General features: G+C 37.5%; 1 pseudogene; it reads left to right on the top strand.

The window, feature by feature from the left end:
* The first annotated feature begins 10001 nt into the window (after positions 1-10001).
* Positions 10002-10949, top strand: LOC101584613 (annotated as a pseudogene).
* The last annotated feature ends 9182 nt before the right edge of the window (positions 10950-20131 follow it).

Below are 20131 nucleotides of genomic sequence, written 5' to 3' on the forward strand. Positions count from 1 at the left end.
TTTCTTTCCATCCTTGTATTTTAGGTCTATTTTCTTGGAGAGTTTCTCACTTCATCTTCAAATTTCTATTTCATGCCTCTTCTCACTTTTTCACACTTAAATAACTTTTTTGATCTTCAGTGCTCTATTTTATTGTACTTGCTCTCATTCAAGGATGCACTGCTTTATCTTCAAGAGAATTCTAACAATCAGCTTTTAAAATGTTCTCACCTCAGCCTCATTCTATTTCCTCTAGGTTGATCTTTTTAGTGTGATTACGTCTCCAGTTTTCATGGGGAAGGCTTTGCTCACAGGCCTCATGATCCCTGATTTCCCACTCATCTTGAGACTAGAGCTCGGCAGACTGACTTGAAGCTCTGACTTAAGAAATAATTGACTTTGTTGTAGTGAAATTATGAATTGTTTTATCAGAGAACCTCAAAGATCATTATCTTTAGTGCTTTTTAGTAGTAGGCTATTGAGATTCCAAAGAAGGATCTTATGAGCCTCCAAACAGAAGGTACAGTCTGGCTGCAAAGTCCCTGGAAACCAAGGAAAAGTCAAGAGTTAGGAGTGAGGTAGCCATTTCAGGAAGAAATAGTCACCAAAGTTTTGTGGTTGGCACCTCCAGAAGCAAAGGAAAATAGGCTTGTATTGCCTAGAGCCTTATGTTTACCTCCACTTTCAAAGACATATATGATAAGCAATTGTTGAGTCTTTTCAATGTTTTGTGGTGATATTAGGTTCTCTATCAGCTTACCTGATGCTGGCTTGGGAGCTGCTTTCTCACATTGGTTAACTTAGTCCACCACTGCAGGTGCATCTGCTTTCCAAGATCTGTGCTTCTCTTGGTCTCACCAGTTCTTTGGTTTTCTGAGCCTAAACCCACAAATCTCAAGAGGGCAGTACTGCTCCAAGTTTTACTGCAAAGCTTTAGGACTCCAACTTTTCTTTGGTTGCTTTCTGTAATCACAATGACTGGGGGATACTACTGGTACTTGCCAGTTGGAAACAGCTTCTTTTTAGAAGTAAACGCTGGGCTCAGGGACTCTTACTAAAATTCAGTCCCAGATTAAGATCCATGATAATAGATACATTTCTAAGATACAGGTTCTCTGAGTGCCACAGAAATACCTTACCTGAAAGAAAACATATATTTGCGAGCGGAATTTTGTTATCATATTTCACTTTGCTTTTATCACAAAAGAAATTTTTAGTTTTCCAGTGTCTATTTATCTATTCAAAATACAAATGCGTTGTTGATTTTATGAATAGTACCTTGAAAAATTAATCAAGTTGAGTTTGTAGAAATACTAGCTGTTGCGTTTGTTGCATTTTGAGTTTTTAATTGTGCCCTTTATAAGAATGCATAATTAGGTCTTGGCCTAATTTATGATAAATACAATTAATGCAAATATTTAAAGGTAATGAAATGAATGACAGCTACAAAAAGAACAAGATTAATAAAATCTACAAAACAGTTAAAGAACCTCAATTTATTGTCTCGTTTTCTAGGTCAACCTTAAAATATGAGTCTTCACTAAAACATCAAGAACTGGATAGGGGGAAGAAGGTGAGGGAAAGCTCCTTTTTCAAAAAGTGTTCAAATAAAATCCTACAAGAAGTTAGTGGTTATTCCCTGAATAGACTCAATGTATGCTTAAAACAGTAATTTCTTTACTATGCCTTCCTTAAAATTTGGAAGGTTGTAAAATGGAAAGATACATACTTCTGATACTAATAAGGATGCTCTTTCAATACTTGGAAGTCTTCCTTACACATATATTTAAGTTAATGGACATTTTTTCCCCTTGAGATTTGTTATGTATTGCATTATTCTGAGTCAGGGATGCACTTTCAGAAAATGACTTGAACAATGTCAAAATTAGTGCTTCATCTTCAAAATTTTGGATAATAATCAGAAACTGTCAAAACTAATTAATCCATTATGTTCCTTGTTATTTTAAACTAACAATATTTTAGATAAATCTTGTTAAAAATCCCTACAATTTTTTAAGACTATCATCATTTTTAAAATAATAACACATCTATATAAATTAGAAGAAATGGCCAATATTTTAGGAAAAAATTATTTTGTCAAGTACATCCCCATGAATGCCATGACACATTTAATGCACTCATTCTAATCCTGTTCACTAAAAGGTTAATGAATACTGTATCTGTTATAGATACTTCCTGGAAGCAAATTTGTGATGACCAAAATTTTAAATTTCCAGCTATTTATATAGAGTATGCCTCTTTTCAGTCATTGGTAAATGTCTTCATTTGTTTCCTACATTAGCTAAATATGTATAATTATATTGCCATTTCATCCCATAATTTGCATTGTATTTTGAAACAGTATTTCAAAGCTCAGACTAGCAATACATATGTGACCCAAACTGTATTGCTTTGTGGCTATATATTACTATTCTGATACTTTCCCTGCAACTTGCCAAAGCTAGTTGAAGGCAGCCTAGTAAAATATTTCCCCATTCTCACCCCAAATCAATACATCAAATTTCATATACTTTCAGGCTTGTTTATCCTGAAAGCAACTTCAGAGAAGCCCGAGGACTAGAATCAAGGGGCTATGAATGCAAAATACTTTACCTCTGAAGAAAAACAAAATATATCAACAAATGCAGAAATAATCCATTAATTCTGTGGACGTGTATTAAAAATGCAGGTCTTGGAAGAACATTTCTCCCAACCTAGCAATAATGAAAACATTCATTATTCAATATTCATTATAATACAAAATATTCATTATAAAGCAAACAAGTAGTCTAAAATCTAAGGAAGAACAGAATCCTCTACCAAGAAAGGAAGTGGTTGTTGATGCAATTAGAGCAGAACAAGTGCAAAAAACACGCTTAGCATCATAAAAATGAATAAAATTTCAGCTAAACTTTTAACAGTTTCTAAAAGCATAGTGTAGGGCAACATAAGAGTACAAAATCCCTAAAAACTAGATTCAAAGTAAGTCCACAGCCACTCACTGCCTCCTCCCTCTGCTCAACAAAGAGAGAGGACATGGGTGGGCAAGGCAGAAGGCCAGAGAAATCCTCTCCCATTGATGTACACCTGAAAAGCACCTACTGCAGTCGAAAAATCCAAAACTCCTCTGTCTTTCTTCCCTATGGGTTAAAACTAAACCATGGAGAAAGACTTCCCAGAGCATGGGTGAAGACCACGGGATCTAGATGAAGAGTAAGCTGGTATCCCCAGAGAATGGATAGAAATCCTTCCTGAGCCCAGTAATTGGTGCTGGAGGAGGACATAAAATTTTGTCCCCTTGAAAACCCACCAAATCAGAGTTTAGCTGCCACATGGAACAGAAGCAGGATGACTGATGGCCCACCGCTGAGACCCAAGGACAGATGGCTGCTACCGAGACTCACTCCTATACCCATCTTCCAGCTGGGAAACACTGAGTATCAAGCAACAGCAATATGCCATTACAAGAGGGAAAGAAAACACCCCCTAAGGGCAGGCACAGCAAGAAATAATGTGAAAGATAAAGGAGCATTACAAAAGCCCTCCAGCAAGCCAGCCTGTATCACATGCATAAGAAAATGCTAGAGGAAACTGCAATTGGTGGTGCACATGACAGAATCTATAGCACTAACAACAACAAAATGCAAATGTTGCTCAAACATCTGACACTGCAGCAAACTCTAACATTAATGACCAAGAGCCTTGAGCCTTGCCCAGATCTAGGCATAAAATTATTTCTCTCCATGTCTTCCATTCCACTTATATGGTGAGCACTCAAAAAATCTCTCCTATTAAGAGACATAGCATTCAACGAATCAAAACCTCAAGATAAACCAGCTATTGAAACTGTCGGACAGGGAAATAAAAATAAGTATTTTTATCATTTTGATGGGTCTGTTTAAAAGGTACACAAGAAGTGAAGAATTTCAGCCAGGAGATGGAAGATTCCAATAAAAATACTAGAAATGATAAAACAGGGTAAGAAAAAGAAGCGAACCTTTGCTCAGCTCAGAAGCAGGCTCACCACAGCTACTGAGAGAATGAACCATCATGGAGATAACAATAAAAATTTCATAAACCCAAACAAAAAGATGAAAAATGTGCAAGCCAAACTAAAGAGTCCATGAGCTATCAACTAGCCTGAAATCTGTGTAATTGGGCTGGGGACATAACTCAGCGGCCTAAGCACCTGCCTGGCAAGTTCAATCCCGATGCCACATGCCTTGCCAATGCCAGCCCCGAAACCAAGTGTAGTGTTGCAAGCCTGTAATCCCAGTGCTGGGGAGGCTGAGACAGGCGTCCACACTGTGTAGTGAGACCCTGCATCCAATACATAAAAAAATTAAAAGTTTATTAAAAAAATAAAATTTGCATAATTGTAATCCCAGAGAAAAGAGAAATAGGTAAAAGTATACTCCACCCACAACGGTCAAGTGTTTTCCACATATGAAGTAAATCAAACGAAAAACCCAAGAAGCTGAGAAAACACCAAGAACTATAATAATGACAAAAGTTTAAATTGAAAAAAAGTTTTAATCATCACATACCATATTCATATAGTAAAAATAAAATATGAAGATAAAGTTTTTGTTTTTGTTTTTGTTTTTGCAGAACTGGGGATTGAACTCAGGCCCTTGTGTTTGCCAGGGAAGCACTTATTCCACTGAGCCATCTCCCCAGCCCTGAAGATAAAGTATTTTTAAAGTAATCCAACTATATATGCATATGTAAATATATATGGATAAAAATAAGACTTTTATAATTTTTATTAACATGTTGTCTTAGTTACTCATCTCTCATTGCTGGGACCAAATACCCAACACCAAAAATTAAGGGAGGCAAGGTTTATTTAGCTCACAGTTAGTGGAAATTTCAACCTACGTTCATCTGGCTCCAAGGCAGAATGGCACGTGGCACAGAGCAGCCCTGTAAGGTGTTGGCAAAGAGCAAAAACCAGAGGGAGGAGCAACAGCTGGGGCCACTAGCTAGCCTCTCTCCCCTCCTCACATTGTGATGCACATTATCTGCCCCAGGTTGGGTGCAACACATACACACACACACACACACACACACACACACACACAAACTATCACTCGCAAACTCCAAAACCCACCCCATGACTGCATGAGGCTTTGGGGAGACAACTAGACACAAACTATTACACACATGTCAGTTGTGTGTATTCACCAGATCTGCTGTCACATTTCCACACATGCATACAATTTATATCCGTCATATTCCTCCACCCTTCTGCCCCTGCCGTAGGCTTTATGCCCTGCCTCAGGCACCTACTACTCCCTGTTAATCACTACTCTACTTTCAGTTTGACTGTTCTTTTGGTTTAATTTGGTGTTTTAGTTCCCACATACAAGAAACAGATGAAAAGGAGGGCTGCAAGGAAAGCCAACATTTTGGCCCTAGCCTTCCAAGGTCAGTTAAGACTCAGGACATATGAGAACGTGTAATGTAACATCATGTAACTCGGCAGTGTTCCAAATTTTCTGATCAAGGAGATTATGGGGCCAAAGAGGAAAGTGATCGATGATGGAGAGTGTGCCTAAGGAGAGTCATATGGAGAGAAAACATTCTCTCAGGCTTTCACAGAGAGCACATTGGCCAAGAAATGGCCATGACTCATCCACATGGCTGACACTGACAAACAATCTGAGGTACAGGATCTCAGGATAAATCCTGAGGGGATTTCACTGACCTTATCAGACCCAAAAGCTACAACTCTTGTTGCACAGGTCCTGCTTTACCTTGGCCTTAACCACCCAGCAGAAAAGTATAAAAATGAAATATAAGAAGTAAAGCCATGCTGTTATGTTGAGCTGTAGGGGACTCAGGTCAACAATTTCTGACATTACCAGTGGAGGGGAAGACCCAATACTATTATGAACTACTGAACTCTTTTAGATTATTTTGTTGAGTTAACACACCTATAATATTCAAATAACGGAACATAACAAAAAAGGGTATACAGATGAATGTCCATTTTGTATCTCTGTATTCAAAGTGGTTAGGATAAATATATAGTTACATTCTCCTTTTTTTTAATTTTTTTTAAATTTTATTTATTTGTGTGTGTGTGTGTGTGTGTGTGTGGCCAGCTCCGCCCACCAGGGGGCGGAGCTGGCTGGCATGTGGAGCTGGGGGATTGAACCGTGGTCCCTGGGCTTTGCTAAGCTTGTTCTAAGTAGGTGCTTTAGACCACTGAGCCATCTCACCAGCCCTATAGTTACATTCTCTTAATGAATAGAGTGATTTGTTCTAATGGTGTTTGTAGATAATCTTGTACAGCAATTAACCACTGGGAGGAATGTATGTAATGTGTTAATTATTGAAACTGTCCTACCAATTTGGTTTGAAACTGTCTCATTGCTATTTGTTTGTCAATAAAATTATGGAAAAAAAATTTTATTTACACTGACACTTCAAAGTGAACAGGCATGACAGAATGAAAGTAGGGGAAACTTCATGATGATAAAAGACCTTTAGATAGTGATGACATTATGCATATTATGCACTACTATTGTAGTTTTTAACTCCAGTTTATTATTGTAAGTATTCCATTTATTGATTTTTTTCTTTAGTGTACAATGTCTAACATAGTAATATACGATTTATGATACAACCTTAATGTGAAAAGGAGATTGCACCCATTACCTATGATAATATATTTCTGTCATTGCCTTTCAGTATTTATCTGGACATCCACCCTGTATGCTTGTGATGAAAGATGTTAGTATGTTGCAAATAGTTTAGAAGTTTCACATTTCTAATAAACAATTGAAACAAAAAAAAAGAAATCTGAAAGAACAAATAAGATCCAAAATGAATAATAGATACTGTGAATATGTAAGAAACTGATCACAAGGAAAACTGAGGGGAGAAAGGAAAAAGGACAGGTAAAGGAAAACGTACACATACACAAGGCAGTTAAGATAGTTACACAGCTGGTTTCTTTTGGTTCACTAAGCAGAAAGTTTTGTGCTAGTAATTTTCTGGACAATATGTATCTTGTACACTGAACAACTACTGCGGCTATAATAATATACAATGTGTTGGTTATTGTTACTCTCCTACTAGCATGTTTCAACACTTTTATTTCTTGCTTTCCTCTGTGTAAAATAAAATTCAAAAAAAGCAAAAAAAAAGAAAGAAAGAAAGAAAGAAAGAAAGAAAGAAAGAAAGAAAGAAAGAAAGAAAGAAAGAAAGAAAGAAAGAAAATAGTATACAATGTTTTCTTTCTGGGTCTGGCTTATTTAATGTAACATGATATGCTCCAGTTTCATTGACTTTCCAGTGACAGGATTTTGTTTTCCTTATGACTGAATAATATTCCACAATAATAATGTTGTATACACATGCCATATATTCTGTATCAGCTCATTGGTTGATGGACACTGAGGCTGAACCTATACCATAGCTTGTGTGAATAATATCATATACACATGGAAGACCCAATACTATTATTCTTCTCTATCCTGACTTTGTTCCCTGTAAATTGGTACCAAAGAGTGGAAAGCTAGATTATATAGTAGTCGCATCTTCAGTTTTTTTTAGGAACTTCCATATTATTCTTCCTTGTGGCTATACTTCCTTACATTTCCACAGTGTATCAGAGTTCCTTTTTCTGATATTCTTGTCAATGGTTGCTTTGTCGTTGTTGCTTTGTTTTGTTTCTGTTTTTTTCTGATCATACATATTGTAACTGAGGTATGATGTCATATTATTGTAGTTTTGATATACTTTTCCCTGATGGATAAGGATATTGCATATTTCCCATGCATTTATTGTCTGTTTTCATTTCTTCTTTTGGGAAATCTGTCTGTTCAGATCACTTTTCTATTTTTAAATTATATTACTTATTCTTCGATTGTTAAGGTGTTTGAGTTTTTTATATATTATAGACATCAACCCTTTGTCAGACAAATAGTTAGGAAATATCTTTTCCTACTCTAGTTTGTCTCTTAATTCTGTTGATTGTTTGCTTTGCTGCACATAGAGTTTTAGTTTAGAGCCTGGGATATATCTCAGTGGCTCAAGTGCCTTCTTGGCAAGTGCAGGGTCCTGAGTTCCATTTCAGGTACCAAAACCAGAAAAGTTTTAGTTTAAGGTAATCTATTTTGGCTTTAATTTCCAGTTTTTGGAGTTATACCCAGAATATCATTGCATGTATCAATTTATTCAAATGTTTCATATATATTTTCCTCTAATAGTTTAGAGTTTTAGGTCTCACATGATGGACTTTGATCTGCTTTGAGTTGATTCTTGGACAGTGCATAAGACAGGAGTCAGATTTCAGTATTCTGGATCTGACTACCCAGTTTCCAAGCTTTAACTGGTGAAAAGTCTGCCTTTCTCTAAAGTATGTTTGTGCCCCCTGCATCAAGAATCAGTCAGCTAAGGAGGACTTTATTTTTTTCTGTTTCCTATTCCACTCCACTCTATTTTTATGCCAATACTGTGCTGTTTGAGTTACTATGGCTCTACAGTACACTTTGAAATTGGGTATTTTGATGCTTTCAGCTTTGTTCATGATTGCTTAGCTATTTAGCATCTTTTGTGCTTCCATTTGAATATTATGATTTTGATTCTATTTCTTTCCGGAATGTCACTGGTATTTTGGTGGGTCTTGCACTGAATCTGTATATCACTTTAGCTAGTGGAGCCTTTTAACAATATTTGTCCTTCTAATCTGAGAAAATGGGAGGTCTTTCTAAGTTCTAGTGTTTTCTTCAGTTTCTTTCCTTAGTATCTCACAAATTTTATCACCAGGGTCTTTCACTTGCTTAGTTAAGTTTCTTCGCTCTTAATTCCATGGCAAATGGGATTTCTTTGTGGCATGATTTTTTCCTCAAAAAAATTCATTGTTTTATGTAGAAAAGTTTCTGATTTCATGTGTTGACTTTGTATCCTGCTACTTTGGTGAATTCAGTTATCAGTCCTACTAGTCTTTTAGTGCTTAGTATTTAGATTTATGTATATCTTACTTTTCTAGTTGCTGAGACAAAATACCCAGCTCCCAAAGTTAAGGGAGGAGGGAAGGTTTGCATTACCTCACATTTCGCACAGGTTTCAGTCCACAGTCAGCTGGCTCCAAGGCAGTACGGTAAGGCAGAGGGGCATGGCAGAGGAGAAACTGTTATTGTCAGAGCAAGCAGAAAACAAGCAGCAGCACACAGCCTTCTTTTCGCTTTTATTCCATCTAAAATACAAGCTTATTGGTTGGGGCCACCCATACTCAGGGTAGGCCTTCCCATTATCTACACCCAGAACTGTGCTAAACTTCCGTGCATTAATATAGTTATCATACATCCTCAATCCATAATTATCCACCTTAAATCCAGTTACCTCTGAAAATACCTAGATATGAACCATAGCAGTCTACATACAACATTATATCTGCAAGCAGGGGTCATGGTACTTCCTCCTTCTCTACGAGTATGCCTTTTATTTCTTTCTCTTCCTTGATTGCCCTGGATTGACCCTCAGCACTTTAGATCGCTGAGCTATCAGGCTGGCCCAATCACATGGTTTTTATCCTCCATTTTATTTGATCAATGTTTTACACTAATTAATTTGTATATCTTAAACACTCCTTTTATCCCCGAATGAAACTAGTTTGATCATGCCATTTGATCTTTTCAATGTGCTGTACAATTCAGTTGACTAGTATTTTTTGAGGATTTCTCCATTTATATTCACTAGGGATATTAATTTGTAGTGTTGGTGGTGGCAGTGTTATTGTTGTTGCTGTAACTTTGTCAAATTTTGGTTACATGGTATTATAGTTCCAGAGGATGAATTTGGAAGGGCTTATCTAATCTTTCTTTATTGATAATTGTCTAGGTGATGTAGCCATTGGCTTGTGTAGGGTATTGAAATCTACTATTATTGTATTGGAGCCTATCAGTCTCTCCAGGTTGAATAGTGTTTGTTTCAGAAAATGAGGTGATCTGGTGGGAGCCAGAGGAGCAATGAGGCTAGTTTCAGCGTCACCTCCCTAACAAATCACCATGGAGGAGACATCAGAGAACTGTAAGGTTCCAGAGGATCTGATCAATGCTTTGAAGATTACAGAGCCCCAGAAGCAGATTGTGCCCAGCCTGCAGCACCTGATCCCGTAAATCAGCATTCTCAGAGCAAGCAGCTCAAGGATGATGAGGACCAGGGTGAAGAAGAGTGTTTTCACGACTGCAGTGCCTCATTTGAGGAGGAGTCTGTAGCGGATAAGGTTCAGAACAAAGTTGATGATGATGTGAATTCCTCAGAACTAGATGAAGAATACTTACCAGAACTGGAAAAAAAAATATGCCAGATGAAGAGAAACATAAAAGAAGAGAAGAGAGCACTAGGCTAAAGGAATAAGGATGGGGGCCAGGGAAATGGCTCAGTGGAATAAGTGCTTTCCTGGCAAGTACAAGGGTCTGAGTTCAATGCCTGGTTCCACCAAAAAAAACTAAAGGAAGAAGGAAGTGAATAGTTCAAGAAAGGGGATTACATACAAGCTGAGAGTTCTTACACTCAAGCCCTTCAGATGTGCCCAGCGTGCTTCCAGAAGGACAGATCTATGCTGTTTTCAAACAGAGCTGCATGCAGCAAGGATGAAACAGAACAAGAAGGAAATGGCCATCAGTGACTGCAGCAAAGCAATTCAGTTAAATCCCAGCTACATCAGGGCAATACTGAGGTGAGCAGAACTGTACGAGAAGACGGACAAACGAGACGAAGCCCTGGAAGATCCATCCTTGTGTCAAGCAAGAGAAGCTTGTGTGAGATTACCTAAGCAAATTGAAGAATGTATTGAAAGGCTAAAGGAAGAGTTGATAGGTAAACTAGTAGATCTTGGGAACTTGGTTCTCCAACCTTTTGGGTTCTCCACAGAAAATTTCCAGATCAAACAAGATTCCTCCACTGGCTCCTACTCCATCAATTTTGTTCAAAATCCAAATAATAATAGATAACAAAATAACAAGTTCAAAAAACAAAAAAGAAAAAGAAAATTAGGTGATCTGACATCAGTACATATAAATTTACAATTGTTTTATCTTCTTGATTTGATTCTGTCCACAATATAGTGAGTGACCTTATTTGTTTCCTCTTACAATTTTTATTTTTTTTACAACTTTTTATCTTAAAATGTGTTTTATCAGATATAAATAGACCTATCCCTGCTCATTTTGGCATTTCATCTGCTTGTAATATCATTTTTTTTCCTTTCCTTTTCAATCTCTGTGCGTGTGTTTATTCACAAAGTGAGTTCTTATAGACAGCATATTATTGAGTTTTGGTTATTTGTTTCATGCTCTTTTATATATTCAACCTGTTATTTTTATTTTATTTAGTTTTTTAAATGTTCTTTATTTATCTGTTCATCTCTTAATCATCACGAAATATTGTACTGACCCTGTATTATTCTTTTCTATTTGTCTTTTCAGTATCTACCTTTCAAGAGAGATTTATGTTCTTATATTTTTACATTCTATCAGGAAGGTAGCTGTCTTCTTTCACTTCTAGATACAAGATTTCCTTAAGTGACATGTAAGGCTGGTCCACTGGTCATGAATTGCCTATTTTTCCTTATTTTGGGAGATCTTTATTTCTCTTCTAACAGATAGCCTTACTGAGTATAGTAATCTTGATTGGCAGTTATTTTCTTTCAGCATCTGGACTATGTCATTCCATTTCCAACTAGGCTATAGTTTCTGCTAAGAAATTTTGTTAGTCTAATATGTTTGCTCTTTAAATATACTTTTACAGGCTGGGAAGATAGCTCAGCAGTCTAAGCACTTGCCTGGCAAGCACAGGGAGCCAGATTTTATCCCTAGTACTTGCATGCTATGGCCCTGGAACCCCACGTGCTCCATGCAGGCAACTGCAATTGTGTGTGGTAGTGCACCCCTGTAATCCCAGTGCTTGGGAGGCTGAGACAGGAGTATCACTACAAGTCTAAGCTGTGTAACAAGACTCTGTATCAAAGAAATTATTTTTAAAAATAAAAATACTCCAAGCATTGGCTGTGACTCATCCACATGGCTGCACTGATGAAGGTTCTACAATCTGAGGTACAGGATCTCAGGACAAATCCTGAGGGCATTTCACTGACCTTCTAAGACCAAAAAGCTACAACTCTTGTTGCATAGGTCCTGCTTTACCTGGTCTTAACCAACCAGTAGAAAAGTATGAAGTTGAAATATAAGAAATAAAGCCATGCTGTTAAGTTGAGCTGTGGGGGGCTCAGGTCAATAATTTCTGACATTGCCAGTTAAACAGAAGACCCAATGCTATTATGGGCTACTGGACTCTTTTAGAATATTTTGCTGAGTTTACACACCTATAATATTCAATAACGGAACTTAGAAAAAATGGGGTATACAGATGAATGTCCATTTTGTATCTGTGTATTCAAAGTGGTTGGGATAGATATATAGTTACATTCTGTTAATGAATAGAATGATTTGTTCTAATGGTGTTTGTAAATAAGATCACAAGTCCGCATCTTGTACAGCAATTAACCACTAAGAAGAATATATGCAGTGTATTATTTGTTGAAAAATAAAAATAAAAAAATATAAAAAAATAAATAAATAAATAAAAATACAAAAAAGAAAAAAAAAATCCATGCCACATGTCACCAGGCCTATAGGACTCTATTGCAATGGTTTCTGCTGCAGCAACAACTTAGATCTACCTTAGGAATGTTACTACATAGCACAAAGTATAAAGCTTATGGTATCTTGGAAGATTTAGAACAATAGTTCATAAATTTGAAAAATTAAACAGCATGAATATTCTTGCCACAATGAAAGGTATACCACTTACCTCTGAAATGGAAAGCTAGGAAGCTTGCCTCTAACAACTGATACAACTGCTTCTCACGGTGCAATTCTACCCAGACCGTTGAGTGCTGCTGGCTGCAACACTCTTCAAAGAGACTTGAATGAAGAGCAATAGCAATATTGCCATCTCTCCCCTGAAAGGACAACTGGGAATGAAGATCCAATTGGAACGTGTGCATATCGATGGCAGCCTTCCTTTGAAAACATGTAAATCTCTAAGTGGTTTTTCATGCTCTTGTTAGTATTTTGTCAGCTAATAAACTTTTGATTAAAGGAAAAAAAATACTTTTAAATATCCTTCATTATTCTATACAGTAAGTCACCAAGTTATAAACATTCTAGTTGTTAACTTTCGTAAGTGTACTGTGTAAGACTCGCTTTGTTGGATACAAATGAATCTGACTTAGGAATGCTCTCCCAGAATGGAACACATTCATAAGTTACTGTTCTTTTGCAGTTTAACTATGATATGTAGTGGTAAAGGTTTTTTTTCTGGTCATGCCTTGTTGGAGTTCTATAAAACTGCTGTATATGAATGTCTTTGAATGACTTCTTCAATGTTAGGGAATTTTTCTTCTATCACTTCATTGAGTTGGTTTTCTAGCCCTTAACCTTTTTTTCTTCCTTATAGATATGCTAATGATGTAATATGTGAGCACTTAATATTGTCCCGAAGATCTTAAATGCTGTATTCAGAATTTTCTTCTTTATTCTCGTCTGAATGAGATATTTTTGAAGACTTGCCTTCGCACTCTGATGGGTTGTCTTTTGTTTCAACTAGTCTATTTCAACTAAACTTTTATTTGATTTTTTTGAACTCATAAAGATTTCTTTTGGGTTCTTTTTCAAAATATCTGTCTTTGGTGAATGTTTTATTCAAATGCTGCATTTTATCCCTAATTTAATTTGACAGTTAATCTATTTTCTCTTTAGTCTCTTCAAGACTACTTTTGAAATCCCTGTTTTGGACTGGGGATATAGCTCGGCTGTCTAAGCACCTGCCTGGTAAGTGCAAGGTCGCAGGTTCAACCCCGGTACCACATGCTGTGGTCTGAACTACAAAGCAAGATCCTGTACCAAATAAATAAACAAATATTTCTTTAAAAATCCCTGTTTTGAATTTTTTAACTAAGAATTTCATCCATTTCATTTTTCTTGAACTCTGTTACTACAGTGTTATGTTCATTTTCAGATGTTACCATACCTTGGGAGTATTATTGTTGTTATTATTATTATTATTATTATTATTATTATTATTTGCATTTCTATGTTGAAATTGCTCAGCTGGTAAACCAGACATCTTTACCACTTTTATCATATGACTTTCTGCAGCGGCCAGGGTTCCATATCCGGCATGCAGTGCCGGCCCGCCCCAGGGTGCACTGAGACAGTGACTGAGACTGGCGTAGTAATGCATCCTGTAATCCCAGCATTTGGGAGGCTGAAAATGGAAAATCACTACAATTCTGATCTACGTAGTGAAACCCTGCAGACTCTGTAATAAATACATATTTTAAAAAATAACCAAAATATAACCTTCTCAGTAAACAGCCAGTGGCGCTGCGTTGCTCAACACTGCCTCAGCTTGCCACTATGGGCAGAGCAGCACACAACCAGAGTTGCCCTATTAATGAGAAATTCCCAGGATGGCCCAGGGGAGCCGTGGGAGAAACCACACGCATGCCTTCAGTCCTGGCCTGGTAAAGATCTTCACAGGACTGGCCATGCTCCTGGTCTTTGCAGCCAGACTCCGAATCCCCGAGTTCTCCAAGACAGTACACCCCACCCCACCCCAAGTCACAGCACCCACTCTCCACTGTGCAGTGCTCTCAGAGGCTTTGAGTCAGGCACGCTACTGAGCCAAGTTTGGTTTCCAAAGCAGCTACCAGCTAAGCTAGTGCAGCAGCATGTTCCTAGAACAATACAAAGTCAGACAGTTGGTCCCTTCCTAGTGCGGCTCCTGGATCCAGCACCACAGGGAGACAATGTGCAAGCCTTTGCCACAGCAAGGCTGCTCTACATATTTTCATTAACTTCTCCTGGTAGGCTGCAAGCCTGGGAGAATTCTGAAATTTTCCAGTAACTACAGTAGCCAGTATATCCATTGATCATTTTCTGAGGATATCTCTTCCACTGTTGCCCCTTTGGGGGTGACTGTCCTTCCACAAGCTAGGAAGTCAGGTACTGGGATATTTTCTTTCTCTTCCTGTGCTGCTTTTCTAAGTCTTTGAATCTTAACGTTTTTTCCAAACTCATCTTCAATGTTTTCCCATGATCACTTACTTTAAACGGTAGGTAGTGATTTGGCTCTTCTTTGGGGAGGAGCAGGTGAGTGTTGGATGTCTCTGAGCACTGTTCTTACCAAAGACTTCTTTGAAAGTATGTAAATCAGGAAAACATGATAGGATATTGTAAAACCATTAAACAGATGAAAATCAGAATGGATCTAATGTCAGTTTTCTTTTTTTTTTTTCTCTCTCTTCTGTACTTTAGTACAGGATCTACAGGGTCTCACTGCATAGATCAGATTAGTAGTGATCCACCTGTGCTCAGCTTTCCAAGAGCTGGGATTACAGGTGCGTGCCACCATGCTCAGTCTCCTAATGTCAGTTTTCAAAAGCGAGATTCAAATTAATATTGACATTGACAACGATAACCGCTAAGAAAGCAAACTATGAAAAGAGATTGAAAGCTTTCACACAAAAGTGTTGAGTTTGAAATTATGGAATCTTATTTTCTCTTCTGCAAATTGGTATATTACAAAGATTCTATAATAGTAGTATATTGCTTTGGGGTAAACAATTACTTCTCTTTAAATACAGATGAAAAGATACATAGAATTCTCATTCGCCTTCATAGCTATTTTTTTTAATTTAATCTTTTATTTATTTATTTGGTACAGGATCTCACTATGCAGCTCAGACTTGGAGTGATCCTCCTGTCTCAGCCTCTCCAGCACTGGGATTACAGGCATGTGCTACCATCCCCAGTTTCAGTGGCCAGGTTGGCAGGCCCAGGGCAGGTTAGGCACGGCATGCACTACTGAGGATGAAACCCAGATCCTTGCACTAGGCAGTCAGATGTTTAGACTGCAGAGTTATCCTCAGCCCTCCTTCATAGTCCTTTACCTAAAAGTTGTACAAATATGACAATGACAATGTTTTAAGATAGCGAAACATGCTACAGCGAACTTTAGAGTGTTGCTTTTGTAAAGCAGACTAATGAGATTTAAAATTTTTTCTTGTCTTTTTTTTTTTTTTTTTTTTTTTTTTTTGCGGAGCCAGGAATTGAACTTGGCCCCTGTGCTTGCCAGGGAAGCACTTATTCCACTGAGCCGTCTCCCCGGCCCCTCTTGTCTTATTTTGAGGTTTTTTCTGCCACTCTCCAACATAGCGTGCCCAAATTTTAGGCTGCTATGGAAACACATATGGTGGAAAACTCATATATTAGCTGTAGAATATTAAGTAGAGGCCAAGAAATATTGCACATGCATCTGGCCTAATGTCCTCTTCCTAAAGGACATTGATCTTTGAATAGTACTGACAGAGAAGGTCACAGATCCTGTGGTAACCTTACAACCCTCATGTCTCCAGAGCTCATGAAAGAGTAAAGCTGACCCCTAGCAGCACATAACACTCAACCATCTCAGTCACTGCCAGGTTACTGGTCACCACAACCAGACCTAATGGATCTTTCCCTGATCTTTGTATTTAAATTTCTCCACACTTCTTATTCTTTTTTAAAATTAATTTTATTAAGAAACAAATAGCAATGAGACAGTTTCAAAACCGATTAGTAGGACAGTTTCAATAATTAATATATTGCATATTGTTGTCTTCATAGTGATTATTCATAGTACAAGATGCAGACATGATATCCTGTCCAGACACTATTAGTACAAATCTTTCTTCTCACTGAATTAAGAGAAAGTAGCTGTATCTCTATCCTAACTATTTTGTATATACAGATACAAAATTGTCCTTCATTTATATCCCATTTTTTGTTTAGTTTTGTCAGAGATAGTATTCCATTGCCATTTAAATATTGTAGGTGCATGAATTCAGCAAAATAATCCAATATAGTCTAGTAGTCCATAATAGTAGTGTGTTATCTGTAGGAAGGATCTAAAAACTGTGGTACAGGGTTTCAGGGTAAATCCTGAGGGGATTTGACTGACCTTGGCAGATACAAAAGTTATAGTTCTTGTTCTATAGGTCTTGCTTTATCTTGGTCTTAATCATCTAACAGAAAAATATAAAAACAGGTATAAAAAGTAAAGCCATGTTAATATGCTAAGCCATAAGAGGCTCAAGTTAGCTTCTTTCTTATTCTTTTGGCAAATTTCAAAGTATTTTGCAAGAGGCCTGGTGTTTCTGTGCTCAATTTGCAAGTGACTGCGATACATTCTATGACATTCTTTTCTCAGGGACCTGCTGCGAACTGAGACTGTTGGTGAAGTAACTACAAGCCAGTAGCAAACTTCCTAGAGGGATAAAGCTGGCAAACAACTGCAAGAAGAGAATGTAGCCTCAGCACTTTTCTGTAGGAACCCAATGGATGACCTGAATTTTTCTGCATATAAAGGCAAATACTGCAGGCTCAGGTTGAGGTCTCTGATTGCTTCAAGCACTTCCAGTTCACCAAAGCACATTTGTGCCATCAATAAGTTAGCATTAGCACAGGATTCCAGAGAAAGCAGCGCATCGTGCCACTCCACACCATGTCTGCATTACTTCGCTGCTCTTCTGTGATTGATTTTACCTTGGTAAAGTCCTTGTTACTCTATTCATTCCTGTTTGTTTTTTTTTTTTTTTAACACTGTTATTCTTGGCTTCTTGGAGGTTGCTTCCATAACCAACCTAGTTATGAGTTGGAGATAATTTGGGTTAAAAAATTAAAAAGTATTTTTTTTTATTTTCTTCTCTTCCATAGCCTTATCTTTATTCTTTCTTTTCCAGCCCTATTAAAAAAAAATCTGTGTTGGGCTGGTGAGATGGCTCAGTGGTCTAGGGCACCTGCTTGGAGCAGGCTTGGCAGAGCACAGGGACCGCGGTTCAACCCCCAGCACCACATGCCAGCCAGCCCCGCCCCCTGGTGGGCTGAGCTGGCCACACACACACACACACACACACACACACACACACACACACAATAAATAAATAAATAAATGTTAGAAAAAATAAATAAATAAAAAATAAAAATAAAAAAATCTGTGTTTTCCATAATATCAAACTCAAAATCTCCTTTTTATGCACTTTAGACTCTTACCTCCTCGAAGTATCTACAGCCCAACAGCACCCGTGTGACCTGACAGCATGTTATAAATGTGGGGCGATAGATCTGAAGCAGGCTGCAGAATTAGAATATACATTTTAATAATGTGATTTGTAGGTATGCTCTCCTGAAAAGGCAATTCCTGGTGTAGTTTTCACATTGTTTGTTCTAGTCTTCTTCTGTTCCCCTTTACTGCTTTCTAATAAAAGGAAACTAATAATGAGTGTCCCTCCCATTCTGTGCATTTTCACATGCTCAAGAAGAGACATCCTTACCCTGTAGGGCAAGATCAGTGCCTCATTGTCCTTTATCTAGACTGGTACCCAGATCTCACTATTGCTTCAAAGTCTATCTTTAGATTAACTTTTTTTTTAATGAAGCATCTCACTGGCATTACTCCCTTGTCTGATGCTAAGTCTTTCCACCAGGTACACTGGCACTTAATTTTATTCCATCTACCATAGTATGATGACCACTGTCTTCATTTTATATCTTCCAGTTTCATGCAAAAATATGTTCCCACAAAAACACTATAGAGACTCTGTCATATGGCGTCTATTTGAGATTACTCTCAAATTCGGTGCTTGAATAAAATATTGTTGGATTGTGGATTAGTCCACTCCAGGGTTTATAGCTAAAAGTGATGTTGCTGGGGTGAAGCCTGGAGGGGAAGAGGTGGGTCTCCGGGGGTGAGGCCTGGAAAGGTCTATTTTCCCTGCTATTGCTTGGAGCCCTCTCTCTGCTTCCCTTTGCCTGCTATAAGCTGTGTCTCCTCTGTCGTGTTCCAGTACCGTGTCACCTGCCTTGGAGCAGCCAACTATGGATTGAAACCGCTACAAATTGTGAACCAAATAAACTTCTCCTCCTTTTTATTATAGGTGTGAGGTATTGTGTGCCAAAAATGACAAAGCAACAAGATAGATTAATTTGACATGATTTTTTCAGAAACCAAGTATTAATCACTGTAATGCCTAAAACAATGAAAATATTTCTAGACCATTAAAATTTTTCTACTGGCAGAAAATAGTATCTTTACATCATTCTTATAACTAGAAGTTTAAGAAGCATAGAGATATAAAGACACAATTGTACTATAGTATTTAAATTATCCTTGCTAAATAAACTATATAATTTCATTTTTATTCCATAAATATTTAATAAGCTTTTCCACAAATAAGGAAAATTCCCAGAGTTTGGCATTTAATGGGAAATAAAATAGGGCACAATGGCAGCTCTTGTGGACCTTACAAACATGCCTTCTATATTTTAAAGTAGAGCTTACAGTATATTTAATGGAAATAGAGCGCTAGAATAAAATGGTATTTACATTCAATTGTTAGTATCACTAGAGACCTATTACCATTGAATAGTTTTCTTAGAATGTAAGATTTGAATATAAAATAGAAGGCATTATAAATTATTTATGTATCATCTCACCTTCATGCCTAGTACTATTTTTATATGAATGAAAAAGTCATCTTCAATTTTTAGTTAGTTCAAAATGAAGTAAAATTCTTGCAGCAGGAAGTATGTAAACCGATTTTATATCTCAAAACACTTTTGTTTGTTTTGTTCAATTTGAATTTCTTCGAGGTGTGTGTTTGTGGGCATGTACATGTGTGCACACACAGCTACTTCCCCAACACTCTAAGTTCAGACGCATGTATTTCTTTCTCACAGATATCTTATTGACAGTTAGCATGAAGTGACAAGTCTTAAGTGCATAATTCAAAGTATTTTCTAAAGTAAATGCATGTAGGGCCGGTGAGATAGCTGAGTGGCCTAAAGTGCCTCCTTAGGCAAGCTTAGGTAAGTACACAGGGATGGTGGTTCCATCCCAAGCACCACATGCTGAGCCAGCCCCACCCCCGGGGTATGCTAACCCAGCCATTCACACAAAAAAGTAAATACATGTAACTATCTAAATTAAAAGATAAGGGGCTGGTGAGATGGCTCAGTGGTCTAAAGCACCTACTTAGAACAAGCTTAGCAAAGCACAGAGACCGCGGTTCAATCCCCAGCACCACATGCCA

This window comes from Octodon degus, unplaced genomic scaffold (genome assembly GCF_000260255.1).
Source record: "Octodon degus isolate 3935 unplaced genomic scaffold, OctDeg1.0 scaffold00166, whole genome shotgun sequence".
Classification (NCBI taxonomy): Eukaryota; Metazoa; Chordata; class Mammalia; order Rodentia; family Octodontidae; genus Octodon; species Octodon degus.